Source organism: Heterocephalus glaber, unplaced genomic scaffold (assembly GCF_053883595.1).
Source record: "Heterocephalus glaber isolate CG9 unplaced genomic scaffold, H.glaber_assembly_v1.0 deba00001610, whole genome shotgun sequence".
NCBI lineage: Eukaryota > Metazoa > Chordata > Mammalia > Rodentia > Bathyergidae > Heterocephalus > Heterocephalus glaber.
The window spans coordinates 28,007,955-28,028,800 of NW_028258381.1; the positions used below are offsets into that span (position 1 = coordinate 28,007,955).

Here is a 20,846-nt window from a genome sequence, read left to right on the forward strand (position 1 = left end):
CCTTCCCCTTTGCCCCTTTTCTTCCTATTTCACATTACCAATTATACATTTGAGTCCTTATTTACACTTTCAGTTTCTCACACCAGAGAAACTCTTTGGTATTTATACATGTGTGTCCTATTTATTTCACTTAAGAGTATCGCGTCAATGTGCATCCACTTAGCTATAAATGTCTCTAATTTCTCATTTTTTATGGCTGAGTAGTACTCCATTTTATAAAAAACCCACATTTTCTTTATCCAGTCTCCAGTTGATGGGCATTTGGGCTGTTTCCAAGTATGAGAAAATGGAAAAATAGGAATGAAATCTTTGTAAATAGGGAGGAATGGAGGGGTTGAAGGGAGGGCTGGGCAAGGGTGAAAAATAAGAACCAAGAGAGACTACGTAAAGGTGCAAATTTCCAATGATGAATGTCATTATATTGTATACCTAAAATGTACCAATGATTAGAATGAATAATCGATAACGCAAAATAGGAAGAAAATGTCCAAAGGGGTAGGGGTAGTGGGAGGGGCAGGGGAAAGGAAAGAAGGGAAAGGAAAAATGCTGAGAAATGGAAAAATGGAAATAAAGTCTTTGTAAATAGGGAAGGGTGGAGGGGGTGGAAAAAAATAAAAGGATATTTGATTGGTGAAAAAAAAACAAGACAGTATATTTTGATGTCAACGTGGTTGAAGATGTAAAATGTATCTCAAAGATCGGTTTTGCACATGAAAAAAAATATAATCCAGTTAATCCCCTCATATTTATTATGTGATAGGTGAATATAAAATAAATTTATGAATTGTATGTCCTCCATGTATGTGTGTTGAACTTCAGCCACAGACATTTTATGTTATACAATACTCTTCGGCTCTACAGAGTGCCCTTAAACAGAACCACACACTCCTCATAGAGAGTTTCATTCTTAAATTCTAAGAAAAAAAGGAAAGATGATTTTGAGGCAAGATTTAAGACTTAGTGGTTCAGGGGGAGTGATGGTGAGGAGATAGAGTGGTGTCCAAGAGGAAGAAACTAAATTATGAGAGGCTATGAGAGTAGAGAGTTGGAGCACAATGAAAGAGGCAGAGCACATAAGGAGTCTTCAAGAGAGATTTAGTACAGAGCAGTATTAGAATCTATATTGGTGAGAGTAACAAACATATCACTCAACAGAAAGCAAATCTGTGATTTAAGGGCAAAGATAAGGTGTTCTCTCATTACATAGAGTGCAGAAACCGAGAACTGAAAATGATCTGGAAGAAAAGATAACAGATATGGTAGACAGAGATTCGCAATTTAAATCTGTAAAAGAACAGAATTTTTAAAAGAAGAAACAAGGACAAATGGAACAAAAGCAGGATTTGTTACTGAAGTGATTTGTTATTTGTTATTGTTATATGTTACTAATCTCAACAGAGCTTGCAACATGTAGTTTAAAAGCAAATACTGACATTGTAAAAAAAAAAAAAAACAAAAAAAGGTAAAGTAATTTACAGTGACAGAAGGCAGGTTCCCAAGATCTGGGATGGAGAAGGCAGCATACAAAGGTGCATGAGGAAAACTGGAGGGGGAGGGTGAAATATTCTAATAGTTACGTAGTATTTGTATTCATTTGTCAAAACTCACCAAATTGCACACATGAAAAAGATGCATTTCATTGTGTGTAAACAATAGCTCAATGAAATTAATTTCTTTTTTTGGTACCGGGGATTGAACTCAGGACCTTGCACTTGCAAGGCAGGTGGCGGAACCACTGAGCTAAATCCCCAGCCCCTGAAATTGATTTTTATGAAAATATTTATTTAGAGATGATTGTACATTCACTTGTACTTGTAAGAAATAATTCAGAGATCCAGTGTAAGTTTCACCCAGTTTCCCTCATTGGAAACATCTTATAAAACCATAGTTCAATTTCAAAACCAGCACACCCACAATGATACATCATATCACCAGATGAGACCCAATCCCTTGCCCCCATTTTCATGCCCAGAAAGTTTCCTCACCTTGCTCTTTAATACTCAAACCCACTTCCCCCTTTAGTGTACCTTCTCCTTAAACTCTGGCAATCCATTAACCTAGCCGCCATTTTTACAACTTTGTCATTTCAAAATGTATATATCAAAGAAATCTTTTCATCTATGACATCCTAAGATTGGCTTATTTTCTTTTGGCATAATTTCCTGACTATCCATACAAGTTATTGCATGGGTCATAGTTTGTCTCTACCTATTGAATTATGTAGCTTGTCTTTTTACCCTTTCATAAAGTATTTCATTAAGAAAAGTTCTTAATTTTGATGAAATTCAATTTACCATCTTTCTCTGTGCTTTAATGTCAAGTCCAAGATATTTTTGTCTAATCTAAATACTGAAAACATCCTTGACTCCCATAATTTCTGATGAGAAAGCTCTTGGTGTGCAAATTGTTTTTCCTCTATAGGTGAAGTGTTATTTTTCTCTAATTTCTTTCAAGATATTTTTATCTCCAATTTTCAGAAGTATGATGTCTTTTGACATGGATATCTTTAGGGTTTTTCTTAGGATTGTCTCAACTTCTATCTACATGGAATTATCTTACCAAATTTTGGGAATTTTAACCACAACTTATCTCATATTTTTTCAACCCACCCTTCCCTATACTCCAATAACAAAAATGTAATATCCCACAAGTCCTATTTTTGTCCAATTATTTTCTCTCTGTTATCCCTTATGGTGATTTTTGTTCTGTCTTCAAGTTCATTGCTTTGTTCCCACCATTCTGCTGTTAAATCCATCCACTGAGTACTTTTGTTTTTTATTTTTATTTTTTATTGTATTTTTCAGTTCTAAAATATGCTCTTTTTATATTTTCTAGTTCTGTGCTGAGATTTTCTATTTCTTTACTATGATTTTTATTTTTTTTAAGCTAATTATTACTAATTGAAGAATTTTAATTACGGATGCATTAAAATATTTATCAGATAATTCTAGTATGTCTATCATCTCTGTTGCTTTTTTTTTTTTCTTTTGGTACCAGGGATTGAACTTGGGACCTTGAGCTTGCGAGGCAGGCAGTGGCACCACTGAGCTAAATCCCCAGCCCTCTGTTGCTTTTATTTAATGTCTTTTTTCATGAAATTTGAGATATTCTCTAAGTCAGTAGAACCACTCCATTATTGCCAAATGAGACTAAAAGACTAGCTCCCCCATTTGACCTTCATTGGCTGGACAGAGGGACCCCATCATGACTGCTGAGTTGTAGAGGCAGTTCTGGTTTCTCAGTTGTCCTCCACTAAGACCTCCATTATGATTTGGATATAAAATGTTCCCCAAAATCTCATGTGTTCAGAGCTGGGGCCCCTTATGTGTTCAGGTGATTGGATATGGAGTGCTATACTCAGTGGATTAATCCATGGATGAGTTCTTAGCCAAATGTGATGTTAGGAAGTGGAGTCTAGTTGGAAAAGGTGGGTCACTGGGGGTGTCCCTTTAGAGGGTGTATTTCTTGCTCTGGCTCTTCTTCCTGGGTGCCATGGGTTGAACAGATTTCCTTCAGCAGGCTCTTCCATCATGCCATTTCTGCTGGTGAGCCAGCTGACCATAATCAACATATTCACTACAGGGCCATAATTCATATTTCTGGCTGCCACATGCCTCTGAACCACCAGTGGTACATGCATGACTGTCCCATCAGCCAGCGTGGGACAGTTCCATTGGGTGATACAAGCCATGGATGGGACAGTCATGCATATATCTCCAATGGTTCAAGTTGATGGGAACATGTAACCCCTGAAACTGAGCCAAAATAAACCTCTCCTTAAGTTGCAGGTTTCAGGTATTTTGTCCCAGCAATGGGAAGGTTAATAAAACAATCTCCCTGAATAAAAGGGAAGAAAGAATATCTTTATTTTTCCTCTTGTGGCCTTCACTGACACCACTAAGGATGGAAATAGATGTCTTCATCCATTTTCAGTTTCTGTAACAGAATACCACAGACTGGGTAATTACAGAGAAAAAAAGATATTTGGCTCATAGTTCTGGAGCTGGAAGGTGCAAGACATAATGGCAGAATCTGCTAGGCATCCTGTGAGGACCTTCCTGCTGCATTATCCCATGAAAGAAGGTGAGAGGGAGAGAAAGAAAGGGGGCCAATTTTATAACCACTCATTCTTGCAGTAACTAGCCCATTCCTTTGAAAACAGCATTAATGTATCTGGTCACCTCTTTAAAGCTCCTCTCCCTAACACTGCCAATTAAATTTCACAATGTCAATTAAATTTTAACATGAGTTTTCCAGGGGCCAAACATACAGATCATAGCAGAAGTCCAGGATCCCTGAGTGGTCTCCAGCTAACTGATATGTGTGGCTCCCTATTTGACTTTCTTTGATATTACCTTCCCAGGGACTTTAAGCATCTCCCTGCCACCTGGCCAGACTAGAACTCCAAGTTCCCAATCTAGCCTTTGGCTAGGATGAAGCCATAGTTTTTTCAGTGGTGTTTGGCTACAGTAGAGCAATTATCTCTTAAAGATTTTTACCTCACTAGGCTTTCCCTTTCTTGGTTCTTTGGCTAGAAGGAGCTGGCTTTTCTTGGGGATTTGGTAGTCTGTGGCCCATTTTTGCTTCTGTGTTACCACTTTCTACACCTCCAAGCTCCAACTCAAAAAGAAAACCCAAAGACCTCACCATCATACTGCTTCTTGATCATGAGATCTCTAGCCTTAGCCAGCCTCCCTTTTCTCTTCACTATTCAAATCCTTCTTATGTTTCATTTATATATAATATCTAGGGGTCTTAGTTGTCCTTAGAAAAAGGAATAGAGGAAAATGCATTTATTCTATCTTTGTGGAAGCAGAAATCTCCAATGGTGACTGTTTTTAAAAGTAAACTCTCTGTTTCAGAAAATAAATCTATGCAAAGATCTACGAGTTAAAAGTATTTTGGCAAATATTTTAATTACATATAATAAATCTACAACTATCCATGTAAAAATTAAAAGGTTATCTGTGAAGGAATAAAACAAAAATTAGTATGAATGAAACAACAAATACCAGGAAACCATAAAATTCCAGAGTTGTTAGAAAATAGAAATAAAAAGTAAATTTCTGAACTCAGCCAAATTAGAATTCTCATGTGAAGACAACACAAAAGGATTCTAAAGTATGGAAAATTAGTGTATCAGTCACCCATATATATAATGTGAGTCAATTTAAGATTCATTGTGTTATGGTATGAAAGTTAATGTGTTAGAAACTTAATCTCAATGCAACAGTGCTGGGAAGTGGGGTCTAATAAGAGTTGATGAAGTCCTGGGACACAGCTTTCGTGATTAGATTCATGTCATTACTATGGAGTTGGTCAATTACCTGATTGTACTTTAAATGTGAACTTGGCCCTCTCTTGCCTGCTAGCTCCTTCTCCTTTCTTGCCTTTTTGCCCTCTGTCATAGGATGATGCCTCATGAAGGCTTTCAGCAAAGGACTTACCCACCTCTAGAACTGGAAGAAATAAATGTCTTTTCTTTATAAATAACCCACTCTTCAGTATTCTCTTATGGCACACATACTATTTATATTCTAAAACTTTGAGATTTAATTTAGGAACAAAGAAGTCTCAGTTATAAAGTTAACAAGGAGCATTGAAACCAAGGCTAAAAAATTACCCTGTGACTATACAGTGTTCCAATTTCACAGATATCAAGTGTACTTATATTCTAAACATTAGTCTTCTATTTTTTCTCTGGTTACTCACCACACTTGTTTTCCTATCTTATTAAAACCTTCAATACTTTCACCCATTTTATTTTCCTCATCAGTGTCTCTCCTTTCCATTGACAGTCCCTGATCCACCATGTTGACATTTCTCTTTACATTACTCCATTTCACCTACCCATTTCCTTCTGTTAAATCTGCCCAATAAACTTATGAATTTGGATCAAAGTAAATATCTGATACATCCTATTCTACACTAATGTTGCTGCATAGTGTTGGGGAGAATCACACAATCATGGAGAACATAAACTCATGACATCTAAAGTCAACTGGACACTCATCACTAAACCAAAATTACACGTAGTTTCCTTGGTTTGTTTTCCTTTTCCATTCCTCACAAGAAGCTTGTTCCCAAAGTCACTGGTCTTCCCACTACTCACTCACATCGTTCCTCATTCTTTGAAAACAACCTTGCTTATCTTTCCTCAGAAAAAAAGGGAAACCTACACATGAAACCCCTCAATATCCTATCATCTACCAAACAAACAAAAAACTTTCATTCATCTCCACCTATACCCTTCCTTCTTCCCATAAGTAAGAGCATTTCCCCTCCCCTCCAAGGCTCTTTTCCTCAAACTGTGCTTTGAATCCTATTCCCCTCATACTATGCTGGAGTCTCTATCCATCAGTTAGTTCTCATCTCAGTTATCAACCTCAATATTTATGCTTATTAGCAGGTCTATGCAAAAAATAAAGTATTAAGTTCAAAATAAATAAAAGATAATTCCCATATCCTTTGCTTGCATCTTATCTTCACCCTACCCTGCCCAGATTCTTTGAAGAGTTGTTTTTACCCTGCCTCCATTCCTTAGCCTTCCCCCATCCAGTGCAAAACACAAAATGCCTTTGGTCCCCATACTTTTTAAAGCATTTCTTTCTCCCCAGTGACTTCTGGAATGTGAAACCAATGGATACTTTTCTTCCCTTCTCTAACTTGACCTCTCTGTAACTCTCATCCTTCTGGAAAACTCCTTTCTTCTTTTCTTGTTGTTATTTTTGTTAGTACATGTTTGGAGTACATAGTGGTTACATTCCTAATGGGAAGTTGGTACATGTACATAACACATCTCAATTCTTTTTACATTTCCTTTCTTTCCCCTCCCACACATTGAAAGCATAATGTTAAGTGAAATCAGATATACAAATTTAAATTTCACATGTTTTCTCTTATATGACAAACTAAAAATATAAGTAAAGAGCAAAATAAAATATAGAAAATAGGAAGCAAGGAGATAGATCTTTTTCAAATAGGAAGAGGATCAAGTGAAAACCTTTTTCTTCTTGAAACATTGTTTTCACCCGGCTTTACTATTCCTAGGGTTTTGTAGTTTTTCTCTTCTCTCTGGCCAGTCTTTTTATTTATTTATTTTGTTTTTTGTATTGGGGGTTGAACCTAGGGTCTTCTCACTGAGATACATCCCCACCATTTTAAAAATTTTTACAATATAAGAAATTCAGCATCTTTCTAAATTATTAAATTGCTCAGGCTGGGCACGAACTTTCAACCCTCCTGCTTCAGATTCGCAGAATGCTGGAATTAGAGGTGTGCACCACCATGCCCCAGTGGCCAGATATTTTTAGTGTGCTTTGTGATATTTACTTTCTTTGTTATCCCCTTACATATAGGCATTCCTCAGGGTGTTCAACAATAGACTATTGATTAAATAATTGCAATATACATATAAGGAAAAATTAGCTAGCCATTTATAATTACGTTTATGAGAAAATAATGTCATAGAAAAAAAGCTTTCAATTAAGTTAAGATTATGAGCATCATGATCTAAGCTTAAATAAGAGATGTGTGTTCCAAGTCCTCCAGTGGAGGAAGTAGACAGTCCCATCAGATCATCCTCTACATAGAGCCTGAATCAGCTCCTTCTCTATGTTGATGGGACCCTCACCTAAGGCACCTTCATCTCCTACTCAGCCTATCATACTTATCATATCTAAATTGTTCTATCCACCTCTAGGTTTCCTTCTTATAATTCCTTTTCCAGGCATCAGCTGGAAATTTCCTTATAAAAGTACAAATTTAAGTACTATATACTGCTTAAAATTTTCTAGTTGTTTTCTGCTGCACATGAAGAAATACGCAGGGTTTTTATCTTGGCCCATAAGGCTCCATATGAAGTTACCTCTGTCTATCTGAACCACTTCTAGTAATGCTGGCCTTCTCTGAGAATGCCAAAGTAATTCTCACATCTAAGTCTGAATTGGTTATTCCTCTACCCGGAAAGTTCTTTATAGGTAAAGTTCCTTCTTATGCTCTAAGCCTCAAATGAGTTCTCAAAGTGATCTTCTTTGCAAACACAATCCAGTGTAGCATCCTTTTCGTAGATGGTTTTTCAATTCCTTCTCTGCATCCTTTCTTACTTTTTCCTTGGTCCTTTCCTTTCCCTCTCTTTTCTTCTCTCCCTCCCTCCTTTCTTACTTTCTTACTATTTTCTGCATTTACATACTTATCAGTATATAAATAGATAATACCAAAACTGATTGAGTTAAATACCAAGAGATTTCATATAAACCTCTCCCACTTTGCAAAAGCCCAACAATGTGGAAGGGAGTAATGCCACCTATAGCTTCAGAGATATGCCTCACTTGGCGTGAGCCATTCAGATTTCCTCCAACCCTCATCATCATTATTGGTTTGTGAACGGACATGTAAACCAAGTTCAAAGCTGTCCACACCCAATGATTAACAGGGATAAGCAATGTCCTCCAAAGACCCAGTCAGACTGAAACAGAATACGCTGTTTCTCCTCTGGAGGTGGCTGAAGAAGCATGAAGCCCTGATTCCTGCCAGTGGCAGTTTGGTGACCTTGAAGGAAACCATCTGAGAACAAAAACACATTGAGAACAGATAGTCAGAGTCAAAGCCCTATTTCATCACATACAGAGCCTGCATGATGCAGAATCTTTCAGTGACATAGTCAATAAATTGGTAGTTTCATCCCTGGCTGCCTATTCAATTCTTCTGAGAAGTTTTGATACCTGAAACTCAGCTCCAGAGATTTCCACTTAAAGAAGTCTGGGTTGGATCATCACATTTATATTCCCTGAATGCTCCCTAGGTGATTTTAGCAAGTCTCCAGTTAGAGAGAAACTGCAATAAATCCTTTTAATTGTTTTTTTAAATTCTTTTATTGATACATTTTAGGTATACAACACAATTTCATTTCTCATTGGGAACGTGTACCTTTACATGATGCATCTTAGTTCTTATTTTTTCTGCATTCCTAGCCCTCCCTTCACCCCCTCCACCGTTTCCTATTTACAAAGACTTTATTTCCATTTTTTACATTTCTCATCATTTTTCCTTTCCCTTCTTTCCTTTCCCCTGCCCCTCCCACTGCCCCTACCCCTTTGGACCTTTTCTTCCTATATTGCATTATCAATTATTCATTCTAATCATTGGTACATTTTAGGTATACAATATAATCACATTCATGGTTGGAAATTTGCACCTTTACATAGCCTCTCTTGGTTCTTATTTTTCACCCTTGTCCAGCCCTCCCTTCAAGCCCTCCATTCTTCCCTATTTACAAAGATTTTGTTCCTATTTTTCCATTTTCTCATACTAATTCCATATCCTTCTTTCCGTTCCCCTACCCCGCACACTTCTTTCCTCCTTGCCCCTTTTCTTCCTATTTCACATTATCTATTATACATTTTAGTCTTTACTTACACTTTCAGTTTCTCACACCAGAGAAACTATTTGGTATTTATACATGTGTGTCCTATTTATTTCACTTAAAAGTATCGCATCAGTGTGCATCCATTTATCTATAAATGTCTCTAATTTCTCATTTTTTATGACTGAGTAGTACCCCATTTATGAAAAAAACCCACATTTTCTTGATCCAGTCTCCAGTTGATGGCCATTTGTGATGTTTCCGAGTTTCAGCTATCACAAACTGTGCTGCTATGAACATGGGTGCACATATATCACTGTGGTATGATTCTTTTAATTCTTTGGGGAAGATCCTCAACAGTGGAATAGTGGGGTCAAATGGCACTTCCAGTCCTAGTTCTTTGAGGTATCTCCATACTGATTTCCACAGTGGTTGCACCAGTCTACACTCCCACCAGCAATGGAGAAGGGTTCCTCTTTCCCCAGAGCCCCACCAGCATTTGTTATTGGTTGATTTCATGATAGCACCCATTCTTTCTGGTGTGAGGTGGAATCTCAGCATTGTTTTCATTTGCGTCTCTCGAATGACCAGTGATGTTGAACATTTTTTCATGTATTTATTTGACATTTCTACTTCTTTGTCGGAGAAATGTCTGTTCATTTCAGATGCCCATTTTTGGATTGGGTCTTTAAATTTGGGAGGTCTGATCTTTTGAAGTTCTTTATAGATTCGAGATAGTGGACCTTTGTCTGAGGAAAAGCAGGTGAAGATTTTTTCCCACATTGTGGGTTGTCTCCTCACACTGCTGGTGGTTTCTCTTGCTGTGCAGAAGCCTTTTAATAAGAAGAGATCCCATTTGTTGATTGTTTGTGCTAGTTCACGGGCAACTGAGGTTTTGTTCATAAAAGCTTTTCCTACACCGATGTCTTCAAGAGTTCTACCTAACCTCTGTTCCAACTGGTTCAGAGTTCCTATTTTAATATTTAGATCTTTAATCCATTTTGATTTTAGTTTAGGGCATGGTGAGAGATATAGGTCTAGTTTTAATCTTTGGCAAGTTGAAACCCAATTTTTCCAGCACCATTTATTAAAGAGGCTCTTTTTCCTCCAGTGAGGGTGTTTGGCTCCTTTGTTGAAGATGAGATGGCTGAGTGTGACTGGTGCTGCTTCTGCATCTTCTAATCTGTTCCACTGGTCCTCAGGTCTGTTTCTTTCCCAGTACCATGCTGTTTTTATCAGAGTAGCTTTGTAGTAGAGTTGCAGGTTGGGGATTGTGATACCCCCTGCCATGTCTCTGTTACCTAGAATTGCTTTTGCTCTTCTGGGTCTCTTCTTGTTCCAAATGAATTTTTGGATTGTTTTCTCAAGGTCTATGAAGTATGTGGCTGGGATCTCAATTGGAATTGCACTGAATCTATATAGCAGGTTTGGAAGTATGGCCATTTTCACTCTATTAATCCTTCCTACCCAGGAGCAGGGGATGTCTTTCCATTTTCTGATATCATCTTCAATCTCTCTTTTCAGAGTGCCATAGTTTTCAGAGAAGAGGTCTTTGATTTCTTTCATTAGGTTGATTCCTAGGTATTTCAGTTTTTTGGATGCTATTGTGAAAGGAATTGTTTGTCCTATTTCTCTCTCAGTGAGTCTGTCATTCGTGTAGAGGAAAGCTATTGATTTTTGTGTGTTGACCTTGTAACCAGCTACTTGACTGAACTTGGTTATTAAGTCTAGAAGACTTTTGGTGGAGTTCTTGGGGTCTTCTATATAGAGTATCATGGCATCTGCAAAGAATGACAGTTTGACTTCTTCATTTCCTATCTTTATTCCTTTTATTTCTTTCTCTTGTCCAATTGTCATGGCTAATGTTTCCAAAACTATATTGAACAAGAGTGGTGATAGTGGACATCCTTGTCTTGTTCCTGATTTTAGTGTGAAAGATTTCAGTTTTCGACCATTTAGTATGATACTGGCTGTTGGGTTTTCATAGATGGCTTTTATCAATTTGAGGTAGAGACCATCCATTCCAATTTTTGTAGGGTTTTTATCATAAATGCATGTTGGATTTTGTCAAATGCTTTTTCTGCATCTATTGAGATAATCATATGGTTTTTGTCCCTGGCTCTATTGATATGGTGTATTACAGTGATTGATTTTCATACATTGAACCATCTCTGCATCCCTGGGATGAATCCCACATGATCGGGGTCTATGATCTTCTTGATGATCTTCTGCATTCTGTTTGCCAGTATCTTATTAAGGATTTTTGCATCTATGTTCATTAGTGAGATTGGCCTATAGTTCTCTTTTTCAGTTGGGTCTTTTTCTGCTTTGGGGATCAAGGTGATGCTTGCTTCCAGGAATGAATTTGGGAGGATTGCTTCCCTTTCAATTTCATTGAAGAGTTTAAACAGTAGCGGCATCAGTTTCTCTCTAAATGTCTTGTAGAATTCAGCAGTGAAGCCATCAGGGCCCGGGCTTTTCTGAGTTGATAAGTTTTTCATTACATTTTCAATTTCAATGGTTGATATTGGGTTGTTCAGAATTTTTAGGTCTTCTTCATTAAACTTTGGTAATTCATATGTATCTAGGAATCTGTCCATTTCTTCTGTGTTGTCCATCTTATTGGCATATAAGTTCTGGAAGTAGGTATTGATGATCCTCTGGATTTCTGCTGGGTCTGTTGTAATTTCACCCTTTTCATTCCTAATTGCATGGATTTGGGCCTTTTCTTTCCTTTTTCTAACAAGGTTGGCTAAGGTTTGTCAATTTTGTTGATTCTTTCAAAGAACCAACTCTTGGCTTCATTGATTTTTTGTATCGTTCTCTTAGTCTCCATTGCACTGATTTCTCCTCTGATCTTTATAACTTCCTCCCTTGTGTGCTCTTCTTTTTCTAGAAGCTTGAGGTGCAGCATCAGGTTGTTTAATTGGGCTCGTTCTGTTTTCCTAACATGCATATTCACTGCTATGAATTTCCCTCGTAAGACTGCTTTCATTGTGTCCCATAGATTTTGATATGTTGTACTGTCAATGTCACTTAATTGAAGGAACTGTCTGGCTTCTTCTTTAATTTCCTCTGTGACCCATTGGTTATTCAGAAGTGTGTTGTTCAATTTTCACATGTTTATGAAATTTTTCCAGTTTCTTTTGCTATGGATCTCCAATTTCATCACACTATGGTCTGATAATATACAGGGGATAACTTTAATTCCTTTGCACTTACTTAAGCATGTTCTATGTGTGAGTATGTGGTCTATTTTGGAGAATGACCCATGTGCAGCTGAGAAGAATGTGTATTCTGATTTTGTGGGGTGGAAGATTCTGTAAACATCTGTTAAGTTCATTTGTTCAAGAGTTCGATTGAGTTCTAGTATTTCATTACTTATTTTTAGTCTAGTTGATCTATCTATTTGTGACAGTGGGGTGTTGAGGTCCCCCACTACAATTGTATTAGTGCATATATGACTTTTCATGTCCGTTAGTATTTGTTTTATATAGTTGGGTGCACTAGTGTTTGGTGCATAGATATTTATGATTGTCATCTCTTCCTAATGGATTCCTCCCTTTACGAGGATGTAGTGTCCTTCTTTGTCTCTCTTAATCAATGTTAGTTTGAAATCTACTTGATCTGCAAAGAGGATAGCTACTCCTGCTTTTTTGGGGGTTCCTGTCGCATGGAGTATTGTTTTCCACCCTTTAACTTTCAGTCTATGAGTTTCCTTTTGAATTAAATGTGTTTCTTGTATGCAGCATATTGTTGGATCTTGCTTCTTGACCCATTCTGCCAGTCTATTTCTTTTGATTGGTGAATTGAGACCATTAACATTGATGGTTATAACTGAAACGTATTGACTTGTCATTGCCATGACTTTTTCTTTTTGTTGGGTTCTCCCCTTTACATTTAATTTCTTGTCATGCCAGATGGGTTCATTCTGCTTTGCTTCCTGGGGTTGTGATCCTCAATGTCTGTTCCTAGGATATTGTGTAAAATTCTTTGGAGTGCTGGTTTGGTATTCACGAAATTCCTAAGGTGCTCTTTGTCATGAAAGTATCTTATTTCTCCATCAATTTTGAAAGGTAGTTTTGCAGGGTACATCAATCTGGGTTGGAGGCTGTTTTCTTTTAGGGCTTGGAATATGTCACTCCAAGCTCTTCTTGCCTTGATGGTTTGTGTTGCAAAGTCTGCTGTGATTCTCATGGGCTTTCCTTTGTATGTGATTTGTTTCTTTTCTCTGTCTGCTTGTAGAACTTTGTTCTTCTCTTGAGTTTCTGGAATCTTAACAATTATATGCCTATGTGTAGATTTTTTTTGATCAAGGCTATTTTGAGTCCTATATGCCTCACTTATCTGTATGTCAAGTTCTTTTCCCCTGTTTGGGAAGTTTTCTGCCATTATTTCTGTGAAGAGATTTTTCATGTCATCTCCACTGTCTCCTGTTTCTTCATTGAGCCTGATCAGTCTTATGTTATTATTCTTTGCATCATCTAGCAGATGCTGGATTGATTTCTCATGGTCCCTTATAATTTTGAAGCAATTTTTCTTTTCCTGGTCACTAATTGCAATCTTATCTGAAATTCTGTCCTCACATTGGCTCATTCTGCTATGTAGACTTTCAATGGAGTTTTTCATGTCCTGGAAATCTATTTGAATCTGTTTTATGGATTCCATTTGTTTCTTATGTTGGGATTCCATCATGTTCCTGAGCTCCTCTCTAGATTTATTAATCATGTCTTGTACTAGGGGCACAATTTCTCCTGTTATCTGAGAAATTATTTCTGATTTCATTTTTTCCAGATCCCCTTTTGTTGCCATTTCAGTGGGTCCAGGTGGTTGAGTATCAGAGTGTTCCATCTCCTTTCCCTTTGGGGTTGCTGTAGGTGATCTGGAAGTCTGGTTTTGAGACTTATTTATATGTTTTCTCATTTCCACTGGGGTGGGAGGCTGTTAGCGCCTGCACGAATTACCTCCTCTGAGCTGGGTGAGGTCGGACAGGGGCCAGGAGCAGTGGTAGGGATGGTGACCCAAAAGCCCTTTCCTGTGGCCTGGGAGTAGCGGGAGGGATGGTGGCCGGGAAACCCCTTCCTCTGGACCAGGAGCAGTGGGATGGTGGCTCAGAAGCCTGTCCCTCTGGGCTAGGAGCTGTGGGACCAAAGGTGGCCCAAAAGCCCCTTCCTCTGGACCAGGAGCAGTGGTACGATGACTCAGAAGCCCCTACCTCTGGGACGGGAATAGCAGGACTCATTTCCTTGATCTGGTGGTCTGGTGTCCTCTGCAACTTTGTAGTGTGGAACCAGGTTGCTGCCTGTCTGCAGCGTGGTGATTCGGTGTCTTCTGCAGGACTCAGGACCTTGGTAGGGCATGCACAGACTTTCCTGTCTGTAGCAGGCTGATTTGGTGTGTTCTGTGCAACTCAGGACCTCAGTAGGCCATGAGCAGACCTGCCTGTGTGCAGTGGGGGTGATTTGGAGTCTTCCGCGTGACTCATGACCTCAGTAGGGCGTGCACAAACCTGCCTATCTGCAGCAGGCTGATTTGGCGTATTCTGTGTGACTTAGGACCTCGGTAGGGCATGCCCCATCATTATTTCTTAATGGGTTGAATGTGAGGCATTGGAAAAGAAAAAACCTAAGAATTTTCCTTGGGTTTTACCTGGAAAATCTGGGCCTTTGATGGGACCATTTGCTCCAAAGGGAAAATTTTGCTTTGGGGTAAGGAGAAAATACTTTTAGAAAAGAACAAATAACTGTGTTTTGTCTGTTAGTTTTGAAATACCTATCTAGAAACCCAATAGAGATGTAAGAGACTCAAACTGGATAAGACCACCAAACCAGAGAACATGGCTGAAGTATCTACAACATGGCAGAAAACAAGACGCCAGCAAAGGAGAGAGAGAAGGAGGAAATCCAAGAGGATGTTGTGCTGCAGGAACCCAGAAAAGACAGTTGTCTAAGAAGGAAGGCTGAACCATGGATGCTGCTGAGATGCTGGGTCTCTGTAGGAGAGACTGCATCGATGAGACACTGATCATTAGTTATCTTCATACCAGCTGCTTTAGTGAAGCTTGAGGGGTCAGATGCCAATTTCAGTATATTGAGAAAAAAGTGAGAGGTGAAAAATAAGAACAATAAAGGTAAATAATATGCTCATATTTTTCTATGAAAAAGAGCCAAAAGTGTGATAGCACTTGAAAGGTGCATCATAAGAGGATTCTGATTTTGTTTTAAAATTAGTGATATTTCCGTATGTTTGTTTGCCAGTGGGAATGACCAGATAGACAGGAGAAAAGACAAGGCATCATGGTAAGAGCCAAATCCTTCAGAAAGCACAAGAGATGAGATCTAAGAAAAAAGTGAAGAGGTTGGTTTTAGGAAAAAGAATTACTTTCCACTGTAACAAAATGAGTGGTGGGAAATAATAGTTCCTGTCAGTGAAGGATTTTTTTGCTAGTAATGGCAGCTTAATAGACACAGGTGTGGCATAAGTAAATGTTAGGTTTTGACCAGACTTGGGGGTTTGCCAGTGAAGAACAATGAAAGGAGATAGGCACAAGGAATGTGAGATTAGGGGAAGGTTGTAGATGGGCAATGGGCCCAGCTTGATAGGGTGGAAACAATAGTTCAAGGATAAGGGCAAGTAACTGGACAGAGGTACATGTAATGAAGAGGGGGAGAATTCTTGGAAGGGCAGAGCCAGAGCAAGTGAGGTAGAAATATAGAAAGTGATTATCAAAGACTAGGTCATTTTTTCAAGTCAAGTTTTCCAAAATGGCATAATTATCAGTGATTAGAACATGTAAGATAGTTGTGCCTGTGTGAGCTGCCAAGATGTGATAGTAGGGAAGATCCTCAAAGCTAAAGAAGTTAGAGAACTGAGGAGACTGAGTATTGTTTAAATTATCAGCTTGCAAGTGGAAATTTCCAAGAATGAAAGGAAAAGCAGTCAAGAGTGAGAGAATGACTCAAATGGTGACATTTTCAAAAAATAAGAGAGGCCCAGAGACCAATAGATGGCAACAAGGAGAGCTTAAGGCAGTAAAGTCTCATCTCTTGGACATAAAAGATGGATGGAAGAAAGACAATTTGGGAGCAGAGAAGAGGAAAAAGTGATGCCTTTCTGGCCTTCCAGCCCTGAGATAAGAAGAAAACAATATCATTTGACAGAATTTAGAAGAGGTAGCATTATCAGAGGACAGCCAGGCTCTACTTAGACCAAAAAAGAAAAGAGAACTGTTGAAGTAAAAGTTGAAGCTGGAAGGGCTATGAATGCTGAGAGACGATGGTGGGGAGGCCTGAAGACTGTTGTGATTTAGATCTAGAACTGGTCTTGAGTTTGCTTACTAAGTAACTGGCATGCTCACAGAGTTGCTCCTGAGCATCAAAGTCCAGAGAATGTGGTCCAGTCTCTGCATAAAGGGGCTTAATATCGGAGCACTAGGCTATGAGTCAAGATTTATGTGTGTGTTATGTTACATTTGTGAATGCCATCCTATGAAAGATAGCTAGCTGTCTACAAGGTCTATCTTCCCCTTCCTTACTGAATAATCATGGACTACATTCCCCAGCTAAAATTTCATCCATGCCCCATGTAATTAGGTGGAGGCACATGACCAAGATCTGGCCAATGGAATGTGAAAAGGAGTCATGGATGCCACTTCCAGACTAGTGCATCAAAAGTACCCATCGTTCCTGTCTTACTACTCTCACTGTCTGGGTATCAAAGATCAGGGTGATGCTGCAGGCCTTATCAAATGTAGGAGAGATTCTCTCAGCCTAAATGAGCAATTCTCTCAGTTAGTAGACTTTAAGTGAAAGGAGGAAACATGTTGAGAAAGCCATTAAAATATTGGAGTTTATTTGTTATAGGATTTAATGTTTAACCAATATTACCTCTATCTTGTGTCACATAATTAGAGCTGGAAATCTCATCCTCATTTTTTTTTAAAGTATTAAGATGTAATGGCTATACCCACCAACCAATACTCAACACTACTTCCCTAGTTTACTTGAGAAGACTAAACGGAGAAGTAAGTTGTTGTCTTGGAAGTACATTGTATCTAGCAGACAGTCATGGTGCCCTTCAGCCAAGGCAAAAGGATCCAGGAAGCCCTCAGAGAGTAAGTCCCTGATGGAAATTGGGATTGCACACAAAAAGAATAGATTGGCACCCAGTGCCAAAGAGCAGAGCCACCCTGAGTTCAGAGGAGGTGAACCTTCTGGGCCACCATACCACTATCCCCAGTGCCGAGGAGTAAAGCTACCATCAGAGCAGAGAAGGTGAACCTTCCTGGGAGCTGTACCACCAGCCCAAGCACCAAAGAGGTGAGCCATGCAGGCACCAAAAGCACACATCCCTTCGCCTCATTGCCCGCAATGAAATGAGAGCACACTTAAACAAGTTGGAGAACCAGACTCCAAGATCATCTAAAGCAATCACAAAAGGAAACAAGATGAAACAATCTGATATGCAACCACCTGCACTCCCTGAACTGGTAATAAAAGAGGATCTGGAAAAAATGAAATCAGAAATAATTTCTCACATCACAGCAGACATTGTGGCCACAGTGCAACATGATTAATAAGTCTAGAGAGGTCACAGATTAAAATAATAGAGGAGATGAGGAACATGATGGAATCCCAATATAGGAAAAAAATGGAATCCATAAAACAGATGCAAACATACTTCTAGGAGATTAAAAAGTCCATTGAAAGACTATGCAGAAGAATGAGCCAGTGTGAGGACAGAATTTTAGATAAAGAAGATAAGATTTCAATTAGTGACCAAGAAAAGAAAAATTGCTTTAAAAAAGTAAGGGACCATGAGAAGTCAATCCAGCAGATGCTAGATGATGCAAAGAAGAATAACATAAGACTGATCAGAGTCAATGAAGAAACAGGAGAGAGTGCAGATGACATAAAAAAAAAACTCTTTTCAGCTGCACCTGGGTCATTTTCCAAAAGAGACCACATAATTGCTCATAGAACATGCTTAAGTAAGTGCAAAGGAATTGAAGTTATCCCCTGTATATTATCAGACAATAGTGCAAAGAAATTGGAGATCAATAGCAAAAGAAACAGTAAAAATTTCACAAACACATGGAAACTACACAACACACTTCTGAATAACCAATGGGTCACAAAAGAAATTAAAGAAGAAATCAGACAGTTCCTTCAATTAAATGACAATGACAATACAACATATCAATTTATGAGACACAATGAAAGCAGTCTTACAAGGGAAATTCATAGCAGTGAATAAGCATATTAGGAAAACAGAGTGAGCCCAATTAAACAACCTGATGCTGAACCTCAAGTTTCTAGAAAAAGAAAAAGAGCAGGACAAACCCAAAGCTCATACAAGGGAGGAAGTTATAAAGATCAGAGGAGAAATCAATGCAATGGAGATTGAGAGAATGATACAAAAAAATCAATGAAGCCAAGAGTTGGCTCTTTGAAAGAATAAACAAAATTGACAAACCCTTAGCCAACCTTATCAGAAAAAAGGAAAGAAATGGCCCAAATCCATGCAATTAGGAATGAAAAGGGTGAAATTACAACAGACCCAGCAGAAATCCAGAGGATCATCAATACCTTCTTCATGAACCTAGACGCCAAAAAGATGGACAACACAGAAGAAATGGACAGATTCCTAGATACATATGAATTACCAAAGTTGAACAAAGAAGACCTAAAAATTCTGAACAACCCAATATCAATCAATGAAATTGAAAACATAATTATACACTTACCAACTACGAAAAGTCCAGCCCCGATGGCTTGACTGCAGAATTCCACAAGACATTTAGAGAAGAACTACTGTCACTACTGTTTAAACTCTTCAATGAAATTGAAAGGGAAGCAATACTCTCAAATTCATTCTTGGAAGCAAGCATCACCTTGATCCCCAAAGCAGAGAAAGACCCAACTGAAAAAGAGAACTATAGGCCAATCTCACTAATGAACATAGAGGGAAAAATCCTTAATAGGATACTGGCAATTACAACACAGAAGATCATCAAGAAGATCATACACCCTGATTGAGTGGGATTCATCCCAGGCATTCAGGGATAGTACAACGTACCAAATCAATAAATGTAATATATTACATCAAGAGAGCCAAGGACAAAAGAATATGATCATCTCAATAGATGCAGAAAAAGCATTTGACAAAACCCAACATTCATTTATGATAAAAACCCTACACAAAATGGGAATAGATGGTCTCTACCTCAATCTGATAAAAGTCATCTATGAAAAACCAACAGCCAATATTATATTAAATGGTCAAAAACTGAAATCCTTCACACTAAACTCAGGAACAAGACAAGGATGTTCTCTGTCACTACTCCTGTTCAATATAGGCCTAGAAACATTAGCCACAGCAATTAGACAAGAGAAAGAAATAAAAGGAATAAAGACAGGAAATGAAGTCAAATTGTCATTATTTACAGATGACATGGTACTCTAGACAGAAGACCCCAAGAACTCCACCAAAAGTCTTCTAGACTTAATAACCAAATGCAGTAAAGTAGCTGGATACACGTTCAACACACAAAAATGACTAGCTTTCCTCTACAAAAAACTGAAATACCTAGCAATCAACCTAATGAAAGAAATCAAAGACCTCTTCTCTGAAATCTATAACACTCTGAAAAGAGAGATTGAAGATGATATCAGAAAATGGAAAGACACCCCTTGCTCCTGGGTTGGAAGAATCAACATAGTGAAAATGGCCATACTTCCAAAACTGCTATATAGATTCAATGCAATCCCAATTGAAATTCCAGCAGCATACTTCACAGATCTAGAGAAAACAATTCAAAAATTCATTTGGAACAAGAAGAGACCTAGAATAGTAAAAGAGGCAACAGAGACATTGCAGAGGATACCACAACACCCAACTTGAAACTATACTACAAAGCTACTGTGATTAAAACAGCATGGTACTGGCAAAGAAACAGACCTGAGGCCCAGTGGAACAGATCAGAAAATGCCGAAACAACTCCAGACACACTCAGTGACCTCATCTTCCACAAGGAGCCATACACCCTCACTGGATCAATGATAGCCTCTTTAATAAATGGTGCTGGAAAAATTGGGTTTCAACTTGCCAAAGATTAAAACTAGAACTTTATCTCTCACCATACAATAAACTAAAGTCAAAATGGAATAAACATCTAAATATTAAAACAGAAATGCTGAATCAGCTGGAACAGAGGTTAGGTAGAACTCTTGAAGACGTTGGTGTAGAAAAAGATTTTATGAACAAAACCTCAGTTGTCCGTGAACTAGCACAATCAAAACTGTGATCTCTTCTTATTAAATAGTTTCTACACAGCAAGAGAAACCACCATCAGTGTGAAGAGACAACCCTCAATGTGGGAAAAAATTTTCACGTGCTCTTCCTCAGACAAAGGTGTACTATCTAGAATCTATAAAGAACTTAAAAAAATCAGACCTCCCAAACTTAAAGATCCAATTCAAAA

General features: G+C 38.3%; 1 protein-coding gene and 1 pseudogene across 1 annotated transcript in view; both read right to left on the reverse strand.

Annotated features, from left to right (window-relative positions):
* LOC106008970 (transmembrane 9 superfamily member 2 pseudogene) overlaps positions 1 to 5,423 on the reverse strand; it is a 29,909-nt pseudogene extending 24,486 nt beyond the window's left edge.
* The window catches only part of Sugct (succinyl-CoA:glutarate-CoA transferase), a 743,994-nt gene that overhangs the window by 193,030 nt on the left and 530,118 nt on the right, over positions 1 to 20,846 (reverse strand). The window lies entirely within an intron of this gene.